Source organism: Prionailurus bengalensis, chromosome C1 (assembly GCF_016509475.1).
Source record: "Prionailurus bengalensis isolate Pbe53 chromosome C1, Fcat_Pben_1.1_paternal_pri, whole genome shotgun sequence".
Lineage (NCBI taxonomy): Eukaryota > Metazoa > Chordata > Mammalia > Carnivora > Felidae > Prionailurus > Prionailurus bengalensis.
This window is the reverse complement of record NC_057345.1, coordinates 140015935-140028864: the sequence shown is the minus strand read 5'-3', so window position 1 is coordinate 140028864 and position 12930 is coordinate 140015935. Positions and strand designations below refer to the sequence as shown.

The 12930-nt window shown below is 35.0% G+C and overlaps 1 protein-coding gene across 3 annotated transcripts in view; it reads right to left on the bottom strand.

Annotated features, from left to right (window-relative positions):
• MBD5 (methyl-CpG binding domain protein 5) overlaps positions 1-12930 on the bottom strand; it is a 447015-nt gene that overhangs the window by 73810 nt on the left and 360275 nt on the right. For 2 of the 3 annotated variants that reach the window (XM_043576637.1, XM_043576639.1), the window contains exon 5: positions 247-420. The exons of the other annotated variant lie outside the window; for it this stretch is intronic. The gene's annotated coding sequence lies outside the window, so the exon portion shown is untranslated. The remainder of the gene's footprint in view (positions 1-246; positions 421-12930) is intronic. 3 annotated transcript variants of the gene reach the window in all.

The following is a 12930-nucleotide window of genomic DNA, read 5'->3' as shown; positions in this document are numbered from 1 at the left end:
TCATAACACCAAGCATAGAGTATCTTAGAGAACATGCTGAAGAAAAGCAAAACCTATAGAAAATAACATCTCCTATTTAACAAAGAGTTAAGCAAAATATAAGACCAAGTTACAAACAGGAGGACTCTGGGCCAAGTCCTATCTGCGGAAGTGTTTGGCATGTACACAGTTTGAGAATAATAATGAATTAGTTGACAATATTTAAATGAAAGGATATTGTATGAACATTTGCATTTCCTGCTTTACCTGAGAGACTGGATGATGTGGTAATACTAGGTCAACATTCCTGCCTTGCAACAATTATCTGGAACGGAGCAGTGACTGCTCCTTCAGAAAGGACTTGGCTCTCCAGTTCAGTGCAGTGGCTTCCTGCTTCATTCCCACCAGCCTGGCCTCTGTAGGCACTTGGGTTTCCAATCTCTGGAATAGAAAGGACCTTGAGACAAGGCTTGAAAGACTCACTATAGTCCTTGACAAGGAGTACAATTTATTTGTTTCTTAATGACCACTTAACCTATAATTCGTAGTGTCTTCAAAAGGGTGGAGGATGAACTCTCAGTGGATCATCATACATTATTAGTTTGTGAAGGAGTTCTAGTAAGCTAGCTAAAACCAAGAGCAGATAGCGAATTTTCTTAATAAAATTGAGTTGACCCTGAAACTGTGGTGATTTTTGAGTTAGAGGAGGTAGAGGGTACACAGAATTCTCACCCAACTTCAACCTTCTATCTTCCATTCTTTCTTAGCCCCATCGTCAGTAATACCACAAATTAGCATTATCTCAAGAACTCATCTTGGGATCAAAGAATCATGGAACCAAATTGTACATTACCATTACTGAGTTATAAAATGCTGCTCTCCTCCCCCTCGCTTTTAATATTGTTTCCTTTCAGCCAATAAGGGAAAAGATTATTTATAAGGACTTTCGAAAGTGTACTTGAGACCTTGTTAACCCTTATCCTATTTTCTCTGAGACATCAAGGAGACACTGACAAGGTTCTTTCTCAGTCAGAGCAAAGTAATCCTTGGGACAGTGTAAACTCATTTGTTCCCTTTCCATAGCTAATGAACAACCTTCTGATTATTTGTTGGGTTTCATAAGTGATTTGATATCATTAAGTTCATAACTTGGATATCAGGTACAAGTATTTCAGTCAATGAAAGCAAATAAACAAACAAATGGGTTATGTTTGGCTTATAAATTAATTTCTTGTAAATACAGATGATCTGCATCAAACCCTAGAGGCCCATCACCCTTGAGAGCAATGGAAAATAAATTTTTTCTTCTTTTCTTTCTTTTCTTTTCTTTTCTTTCTTTTTTAAACTAATTTCTTTGCCCAATACAGGGCTTGAACTTGTGACTCTGAGATCAAGAGTTGCACGTCTACTGACTGAACCAGCCAGATGCTCCTCAACATTTTCTTTTAATTGGAAGAGTAAGGACCACATCCTGGACCAGCCAACTTGCTCTTTTTTTCTTTTTGGTTTAGGGCCAAAGCAGGACAGGGGGATGTGTAGGACAGGGTGTACAGCATGCTTGAGTATTGCTATTTCTCAGAAAGCAGCCAGGAGAGACAAAGGAGCAATTAAGGAATGCGGAACAAAGATTAAATAACAATGTCTCTATAATCTTGATATATTAAAGGTATTCCAAGTATTAGACTTAGTGTTTTAAGCATTTACTAGCCATCCCCTACATGTGAAGCACAATAATGGATACTAAGAAACTGGACATAAAGAGAATACAAGCCCCATCTCAAGAAGCTATGCCTTGGAGGTGGAGGGTAGGGAGCTGTGCAATCCGGTAAACAGGTAATTATAAAACTGACTGACACTGGCTACAATAGGGCTAAATATGTGGTGCTAAAGGAGGACAAAGAAAGAGCTAGTCTAGTTCTCAGAGATCAGAGAAAGGGGGATGCTGGATACATTTAAGGATGCATTGAAATTAGACAGACAAAGAAAGGTTAGTAGGAGACGTGAAATTTCACCTAATCCATGCAAATGATCTTAGTTTCAAAAGATTAATATTAAAGATTTTACTCTTCTGTCTGGTAATATCAATTCCATTATTGTACTTATTTTTAGCTGGTAAGCAAGCATAAAGGTCTCATTTTGTCAGACCTTTTAACCTTGAGATGGTATAAGGGATGAAGCATTAATGAATATTTTCCACAGGAAGATCTGGATGTCTGCCTCATGCCTGAAATAGAAAATGGTGACCTGACATCCAGATAAGCAAAGAAGAAATACTATCAAAAGACGATGATTCACTTCACTAAGAAAGTATTATTAGATGTGAATGCATTGGAAGCAGAAGCTAAAAGGAGCAAGATATGGATGAGGGAGTCTTAGCCTATAGATAGAGTAGTTCAAAACTGTTTGGAAGTATATCCATTAAAAAAAGAAGTTCCTAACTGATGAAAATAAGATGGTTATTGTTCTAAAGCTATTTTAGACAAATGTATAAATAATATTAGCTGACTTCCTACCATCTTCTGGGAACAGCACTGAGCATTTTATACATACATCTATTAACTAACTTAATACTTGTCACTGTCCTATAAATAAATAGTATTGTTTTTTCTTTTCTAGAGTTAAGGAAATGGAGACAAGATAAATTAAATAACTTTACCTTCTCTTTTCCTTTCTGGTAATTTATATCTGCCTTTCCTATTTTATTGTTTTTCTCCTTAGTGTTTATCACTAACATACTGTATATACTATTTACCCTATATTTCCTCTGATAAAGAACATAAGCTCTGTGGGCACATGGACATATTAGTCATCATAACAGATAAAATTCCCTAGAATTTTTTGCTTTAGGTTCAATAGCTCCTTGAAGGCTGGCTGGATCACAACTTTTCATTTCTCATAGCACAAAGTACAGAACCTTACACATGAGCATAATCAGTATGCTCAGTATGCATATACGGAGCCCCTGTCACGCTTAGCACTGCATGTGTCACTGTAAGATAGGGAAGGACAAAATACCATCAGTGTTCTCAGAGAACTTAACACCTAGACACAGAAATAGGTAGAAGCATGAGGCATACCTAGGGTGTTCCTCACCTACGTCGTACCTAGGGAAGCCTCACATTCAGGTCCAATGTGAGTAATTTCATTACTTCTCTTCTTCAATTACCTAACGATGTCTAAAAGTGCTTATCCACCACTCCTCCCAAGACACCCTAGTTAGTCTGTGGCATTAACCTTTTGTGGAAATGCCAGAACTATTCACAACTCTATGCCTATGCACGTGTTGTTCCCTGGACATAGAAAGATTTCCTTCCACGTTCTTAAAGCAAGCAACCTTGTGCTCTTTAAACTCTCTGGTCAATTCTTCCATGAATCCCTCTTTAGACTCCTTCTCAGAGTTACTCATTCATTTCTCTCTCATTCTACAGTGCTGCTTACACATATGTAACAGCATACACTCTGTTTTATGTACACACATTCCTTGCTTTATATACCCTGTTTTTGAGTTGCCAAACACATTACCAGGTACATGATATGCAAACAATGTACTCTAAGTTGAATTATTTGTTTTTCTCACCTTTCAAAATGCGAGAGAATGTTTTAAATCCTCTAAAATATAAACATAAAATAGAAAAGTTCTTGTTAGGAATATGTTAAAACCACCCAGTGATATATGAAGGTGGCTAACTGCAGATGAGTATTCAACCAAAATCAAATGGAGGCTGAATAGAATCTACTTTTCTTATTCTATTATCAGTACAATTTCTAAATGCAGGGGCTGTCTACAGTGCCTAGAGGAGTGCCCGGTACACAGAGAATTACTTGTGAGTAAGTGAATGAGTGCTTGTACGCAAACAGAATGCCATAGCATAAACTAAATGTGCTGTAGAAATTCAGAGATGAGGTAACAAATAATAGAAAGAACAGTGAGGTAAGAGGAGGTTTAGAATCTGAAATTTTCTGGCTGTATAACTTTAGTAAGACAATTAACCTGAGCTTTAATTTTTTAATTTGTAAAAATTAATGGGCTGAACTAGATCAGCATTTTTCAAATTATTTTTGGTGTAGATTTCTTTTGTCTAAGGAAATCTAAATGGAATCTCCATTACATATTACATATGTATAATCTCCATTGCTTACTGGTAATAATTCGTTATATATATATAATATGTATAATCTCCATTGCTTGCTGGTAATAATTCATTTTATAAGATCAAATTATAACATTACTTATTAAAATTCATCAATAAAAATAAGGGACTACTTTGATTAATAAAAAGTATGAAATCAAGATATATGGGTGACAGTTGCAATTTTAAATCATCTTCAAAGGAGTCATTTTTGTACTTTGTTCTGACTTTATAATATTAACACAGTTCTGATTACCACAGAAAAGCTATTGCTAAAGGCAACTTTTTTTTTTTAATAGTGAATTTGGCTTCAGCAACATTAAGGTCTCTGCAATTAAAATGGTCAAGAAGCTTGAAGGGAGAGTAAAGAAATCTTTTTTCCACGGACTTCAACCTGTATTACAAAGCTGCAATCATCAAGACAGTATGGTACTGGCACAAAAACAGACACTCAGATCAATGGAACAGAACAGAGAACCCAGAAATGGACCCGCAAACATATGGCCAACTAGTCTTTGACAAAGCAGGAAAGAATATCCAATGGAATAAAGACAGTCTCTTCAGCAAGTGGTGCTGGGAAAACTGGACAGTAACATGCAGAAGAATGAACCTGGATCACTTTCTTATATAGCATACACAAAAATAAACTCAAAATGGATGAAAGACCTCAATGTAAGACAGGAAGCCATCAAAATCCTCGAGGAGAAAGCAGGCAAAAAACTCTTTGATCTTGGGCACAGCAAATTCTTACTCAATACATCTCCGGAGGCAAGGGAAACAAAAGCAAAAATGAACTATGGGGACCTCATCAAAATAAAAAGCATCTGCACAGCGAAGGAAACAATCAGGAAAACTAAAAGGCAACCGACGGAATGGGAGAAGATATTTGCAAATGACATACCAGAAAACGGGTTAGTATCCAAAATCCATAAGAACTTAGCAAACTCAACACCCAAAAGACAAATAATCCAGTGAGGAAATGGCAAAAGACATGAATAGACACTTCTCCAAGGAAGACATCCAGAAGGCAAACAGACACATGAAAAAATGCTCAACATTACTCATCATCAGGGAAATACAAATCAAAACCATAATGAAATACTACCTAACATCTGTCAGAATGGCTAACATTAACAACTTGAGCAACTACAGATGTTGGTGAGGATGCGGAGAAAGGGGATCTCTCTTGCACTGCTGGTGGGAATGCAAACTGGTGCAGTCACTCTGGAAAACAGTATGGAGGTTCCTCAAAAAATTAAAAATAGAACTACCCTATGACCCAGCAATTGCACTACTAGGTATTTATCCAAGGGATACATATATGCTGTTTCGAAAGGACACAGGCACCCCAATGTCTATAGCAGCACTATCAACAGTAGCCAAAGTATGGAAAGAGCCCAAATGTACATCAACAGATGAATGGATAAAGAAGATGTGGTGTGTGTGTACACACACACACACACACACACACCACATCTTCTTTATACACACACACACACACACACACACACACACACACACACAATGGAGTATTACTTGGCAATCAAAAAAATGAAATCTTTTTGCCATTTGCAACTACATGGACAGAACTAGAGGGTATTATGCTAAGTGAAATTAGTCAGTCAGAGAAAGACAAATATCATATGACTTCACTAATATGAAGACTTTAAGACACAGAACAGATGAACACAAGGGAAGGGAAGCAAAAGTAATATAATATAAAAACAGGGAGGGGGACAAAACATAAGAGACTCTTAAATATGGAGAACAGAGAGTTACTGGAAGGGTTGTGGGAGGGGGGATGGACTAAATGGGTAAGGGGCATTAAGAAATATACTCCTGAAATCATTGTTGCACTAAATGCTAACTAACTTGGATGTAAATTAAAAAAATAAATTAAATAAAATGGTAAAAAAAAGTCTTGTTTCCAAAATTGAAACACTATATCTAATCATTATTCATGTTTCTGGCCATGAATGTAAAATATAGGCAAGAAATATCCAAAACTAAAATTAAGCAAGAAAACTTGCTTGCTTTAATACAATATTATCATATTAATTTGCCATCGCAAAACTGTTAAGGAATGATAAGGATACATGGTGGGAAGATACCCCTATGTTGTGTTTGCATTTTTTCAATGAAGCCTACATATGCTGCAGCAGTGCTCTTGTTTGTATAACTTGATTTGGATAAAAAATAGTGAACTCAAGTTTTTAAAAAGCCCAGCTAAAAGCTTAAAAATAAAAATGCATACCCATAAGAAGTTCAAAATGCACATGAATATTGGTAGCAAAGCTTTAGTCAGCAGTGCATAAAAATATAAACTAGTTGGGGCACCTGGGTGGCTCAGTTGGTTGAGCCTCGGACTTTGGCTTAGGTCATGATCTCACAGTTTGTGAGTTCGAGCCCCGCTTTGAGCTCTGTGCTGACAGCTTGGAACCTGAAACCTGCTTCGGATTCTCTGTCTCCCTCTTTCTCCCTCTCTCTCTCTCTCTGGCCCTCCCCTGCTTGCACTCTCTCTCAAAATAAATAAACATTTAAAAAAATATATACAAACTAGTGTCATGGTTTACTTTTATTTCATGATAGTTTATGTGTTTGTTTCATGATGTGTTTCCAATGTGGTATAATGCATTGAATGTGCATCTTAAGTTTTTTTTACAGTGTTAATATATTTTTAACATTTAAATTTGTGTCCCCCATAAGGAAACCTTTGAAGAATCTCTTCTGAGTTGGATGCTCTTCTGCTCCAGCCAATTCTATCATTTCTACCTAATCTAGAAAAGCAAGAGAGACTTCATAAAGATGACTTCAATTTTTTCAACTCAATCTTACATATGTTTACTGAGATTAAGACACCCATTGGGGTGCCTGGGTGGCTCAGTCAGTTGAGCGATGGACTCTTGATTTTCACTCAGGTCATGATCTCACAGTTCATGGATTCCTGACCCTGAGACAGGCTCCACGCTAATGGTGTGGAGCCTGCTTGGGATTCTGTCTCCCTCTTTCTCTACTCCTCTCCTGCTTGTGCACACGTGCGCACTCTCTCTCTCAAAAATAAATAAATAAACATTAAAGGAAAAAAAAAAAAAAGACACCAATGGAACAGGGAAAAGCCTGATCAGATTGAAAGTGTAAAGTTGTGTTAGGAAGTTTCATGAATATAACTTTAAAAAACATGTCCATCTTCCTAGCATAGGGTGAATCTCTATGTACATAAGCTCAAAAAAGTTTTCATATCATAAATCTGTGACATTTCTAACATAAGCATTGCTGGTCTATAGGTATCTTAACTCATAAATGCAATCTCATTCCTATGTAGTTATTTGCTGATAATGACATCTGTCAGATGGAGAATGACTTAGTGATTTTGCAATTATTTACTTGAAGAACATATTCTAATTTGAACTACAGAGGAAACTCCCTTAACTGACCTCCACTTAAACAAATCTTCAACTAATCAAAACACCATTTCTATTTGAAAACAGACAAATGTTTACCTCTGCTTTTACCAGTTGAGTTGTATGCTTTCCAATATTAGTTGTGTTGTTTCCAAAACTGAGTCAGTAACAGTTGCTGGTATAATATTTAATAAAATATTTTGTAAACTAATGAAATGTAAGTATAAAAAAAGAATGACTATTTCTGTGAAAATTAAGCTAAAAGCATAACTTTTAAGACAAGCCTCCTAAAAAATGAGGTCAAATAAGATGAAAAAGTGGAGAATCTTGGGGTGGGGTGGGGGAACGCTAAAAATCTTGACTAGTTCTGTATTCAAATCATCTTGCAAGTGTCTTTGAATTCTTGTTCCTCTTCAAAGTTAAAAAAAATTAGCATAAAAAGAGACTGCTGTAAACTCATTGGGAACAAGTAAACTCATAGGGAAATGTTTTGATCTAAAAAGACTGTTGACTACTCTTAACTACAGAGAACCAACTGATGGTTACCACAGTGGTGGTGTGTGGTGGGGATGGGTGAAATAAGACATGGGGATTAAGGAGGGCACTTGTCATGATGAGTGCGGGGTGATGTATGGAAAGGCTGAATCACTAAATTCTACTCCTGAAACCAATACCACTGTATGTTAACTGACTGGAATTTAAATAAAAACTTAAAAAAAAAAGATTGTTGACTGAATGTACACTTACAGATTATAAATTGAAATGTCTAATTATAAATATTTTTAATGATCCTTTGCTTTAACACATCTTTTTGATTAATGAACCAATTAAGGGTTGAGAGTGTGATGGATAAGAGGTCTCTATTACTGTTACAAAAGTAATGTTTGTTTGTGACTGAAAGTATGAATTCATGTTGAAATGATGAAGTTGTTTGCAATGTAAGGTCTATTTTCATTTGATTCTCATTATTTTAAAAATATATTGATAAGGAAGTTATATAATTATTAAATGAAGAATCTTTAGCGAGGAACAAACTTTGAAAAAAGATATACCTAACAATATCCTAAAAATAATTGACACCAAAAAATGACAGAATTATAATCAGAAACTAATCAATCCACAATCAACATACAGTGATTGTGATAAATTTATCAGTGGAAACTGATAAATAGGCAAGAAATTTATAAAGATATACATGATACATGATTAGAAGTACATAAAATGTTCAATCTGATGGAAATATACAGAGGATTATACAACTTGGTAAGAATTATAAATACACATTTTTAAAAAGAACATGAGATTGGAAAAATTAGCACAGTATGGTGGTTGTGAGCATGGATTCTGGACCCAGACTGCTGGAATTAAAATTTCAGCTTGATTATGTTTTAGATTTAGGGTAAGTTACATCTCTGTCCCTCCGTTTCCTCATCTGAAAAATGAAGATAATAATCATATCTACCACATAGTGTTGAGCAAATTGAATAAATGAAGATTTCTTAAGCACTTAGTGCCTGGCCCATAGTCAGCGCTATATAAATATTTGGTAAATAGATGAAAATAACTGGCCATAAAGACAATCTCAAAGATTTCAAACAAATGAAATCACACGGAATGTATCATCTGATTAATTTCCATAAACACAGAATGTCTTAAGAAACTAATATCCCCAAATACCCCTGTGTTTGCAAATTTTAGAAAGAGTGACTCATATATGGCAGCCTTGAAAGTCAATATGAGGTCAGTGTTCATAAATTTATGGCATAATCCAAAATGTGATCTTATTTACCAGAATATGACTTGGCAGACAAGACAGCAGAATGAATAGAGTTGGATTTCTGGATTACTGAGTATAGGCATGGAAAAAGCAAAAACAGAATAGATCACATGTTTGCAATTTAATATAAAAATGTTCTAAAAAACATACACAAATACACACACAGGATGTGTGTGAGAGAGAATGATAAAGCAAATATGGCAAAATGTTAATTGTTGAATTTGTGTGTAGAGATAATAAACAGATACATAGATAAACAGATATCCAATAAATAGATAATTTATATGTACTGTTGTAACTTTTTGGTAAGTTTGAAATCATTTCAAAATAAAAAGTTTTAAAAATGTAGGGGAAACATGAACAAAAATAAAACAGGACCAGGCTTGTAGAGATGGGTGAGCAAAAGACAGAGAGGCAAGGAAGTTTGAGATATGGCAACTGTGTCACTGAAGATATGGAAAATAGAATCTAAGCTGGAATAAAGGTCTATATGAAGAACATGCAATACAGGTATAAGGAAAGGAGGAAAGGAAATATAAGTGGATAAAAGGCAGGAGAAATGGTCTGATCTGAAGGGGTTAAAATGTTGGGGAGACAAAACATGGACTCATGAAAATTATAAGGCAAAGTGGTTAAATGCTCATATAAATAAAAGGCAAAAAAAATCTGTTTAAGGTCAGAGAAGGTGACTATAAATGGCTACTGTACTTTTCAATCTCTTCCTTATTTTGCCTAACTCCCTTAGCCTCATATGTGGGTTGGAATAACTCACATTTAAGGTAAAGAAATGTTTATATGAAAAACAAACAAAAACCAACAAAAGAAAAGACAAGAAAGAAAAAAAAAAGATGTGGAGGCTAAAGAAATTGAGAAAAATAATTCTGATTCATCTTGCATGAATAGGGAAGGACTAAATTTGGGAAGGGGAACAGGTAGAGAAGGTAAACCTTCTGGAGAAGTTGATAGAAATGGGCCCCTTCATAGGTATTCATGTGAAATTGGACTGGTATTAAATATTGACTAATGAATTGGTTTTGAATATTTAGCAAGACCAACAACTGTTATATGAGATATACTTAATAGAAATAAAGAAAAAAAAACCGTTAGTACTTGAGGTCAATGTGATCATTTACTTAGAAAGCTCAAAATGAAAACTTATTAGAACCAATGAAAAAGATATTTAGAGGGTGGCTGGGTATAAAACCACCATACAAAAACAAGAAAGGGAGAATTGCCCTATCTAACAGTAAAATATATTAAAAAGTTGTAGTATTGATGTAAGCATAGGCAAGTAATATAATAGAAGAGTATGGCCACAGGTAAAGCCATAGATAAGCAAATTCATCCTAAAGGTATCATTCAATTCTATAGGAAAAGGATGGCCAATTCAATACATAGAATTGGGACAACTGGATACCCATTTGGAAAAAAAGAATGAATTACTTCCATAACTCATGTAATTCACAAAAAATACATTCCAAATGACTCAAGACTTAAGTAAAAAATAAAAACTAAATCAAACTAAAATATAAGTGTATTATGATAATATAAGAAATATGTTTAGGGGCGCCTGGGTGGCTCAGTCGGTTAAGTGTCCGACTTCGGCTCAGGTCATGATCTCATGGTTCGTGGGTTAGAACACCGAACTTTGTGCTGACAGCTCAGAGCCTGGAGCCTGCTTGGGATTCTGTGTCTCCCTCTCTCTCTGCCCCTCCCCTGCTCATGCTCTGTCTGTCTCTCCCTCTCAAAAATAAACATTAAAAAAATTTTAAAGACTACGTTTATGCCATATTTATGAAGCCCTTTTAAAAGAGATGAAAAGCAAACGTCGTAATGAAAAAGATTGTTCAATTTCACGACATCATTATTTAAAACTTCTGTTCAGCAAAAGAATAACAAAAAACTTAAAAGATAATTGATAAGCTAGAGAAAGTATTCAAAACATATTTAACAGTCAAAGCATTAGTATCTGAAATGTATAAAGAGCTTCGAAAACAGTGATAAAAAGATAAAAGGTCCAAAAGAAAAATGGACAATAAATATGGATAGGCTGCAAAGGTAAAACAAAAGGCTAATAAATGTAAGAAAGGATGCTTAGTAGTAGTCAGGAATGCAAAATAAAGCAATAAAGAAGTATCACTTTTCACTTATAACAAGGTAAACATGTTTAAAAGATTGGTAATATCAAGTTTGATTGAGTATGGGAAAAGTAGTGTCATGAACTACTTAGAAGGACAAACTGTTACCTCCTTTTAGGAGGGTAATGTATCAGTATCAATATGAATTTAAGATGTGCATATCCTTTAAAACAGCAATCCCTCTTCATCACGCATGGAAAAATAATCAAATATGTGAACAAAAAATTATGTACAATGGGAGGCGCCTGGGAGGCTCAGTTGGTTGAGTGTCTGACTCTTGGCTCCAGCTCAGATCATGATCTCACAGTTCGTGGGTTTGAGTCTCATGTTGGGCTCAGCACTGACATTGCAGCCTGCTTGGGATTCTCTCTCCCCTGTCTCCTGCCCCTCCCCCGCTTGTGTTCTCTTTCTCTCTCAAAATAAATAAGGTTAAAAAAAAGAATTATGTAAAATGATATTCATAGTAGCATTGATCACTAGAATGAAAAACACAAAATAACCTAAATGCCTATTAATTAGGGAATGGATAAATAAATAACAGTTATAGAAGATAATACAACACTTAAAAGAGGTAGTTCTATAGTGATATGGAAAGATTTCTAAGACATAGTGAAGTATAAAGTAACGAAAAGAGAGTTGAAGCACATATTCTAAGTGTAAAAACATTTAAATGACATTTAAATATCATACATAAGGTTGTAGTACTTTTAGTATCTATAGATGGTGAAATTGGGTTTCCTTTTGCATAAAATACCATGCATTTCCAACCTTTTCTTCCCTGGGTGGTCTTAGTAAAAACAATCTTTGTATCTTCATCTTCGGAGACTGACATTACATGTTAGTTCAAACAAACATGTACTGAGGCTCTACTATGTAAGTACTCAAAACCAAACAAAACATGGTATACTTTCTCCAAACCTTTTTGGAAATTACTTGAGAGGCTCACTTAAGTGGCATGAAGCAATCAGGTACTTAGAAGAGAATTATGTTTATTTTTGGAAATGGGCACGAAATGAAATTGTAGTTTCAAGAGCTGAGTCTGGCATAAAATTTAATGCATAACAGAGGTGTATGAGGTCCAATTACTCATATTAAATACTGGCTTTCTATGTTCATTAACATGGACTTTAATATTTTATAGCAAAAAAGCCTAGAATGCTAAACATAAGCTTTTATAAAAGGATTCAACTTTGTTTATTTTCATTATGTAAATATCCTTAGAATTCTTCAGCTTGTAATTCCAGGTTTTTCCTTGATGACTTAAAATGCTTAAAAGAATTTTTGGGGGACCAAGAATGAAAATATGACAGCAACCTTGATACTAACATTGAACACATTAATGTGCTATATTTGAGTTTTAAGAATACTCAGCATGGGAGAAACTCTTGGGAATCTGTACCAGCTTGGACACTAAAGCTCTAAAGTTGGCTTAGGAGGCTTTATGAATATGAGGGGAGGAGATGATGCAAGCAATTTCATCTCTGGGCAAATCAATTTAATGTTAA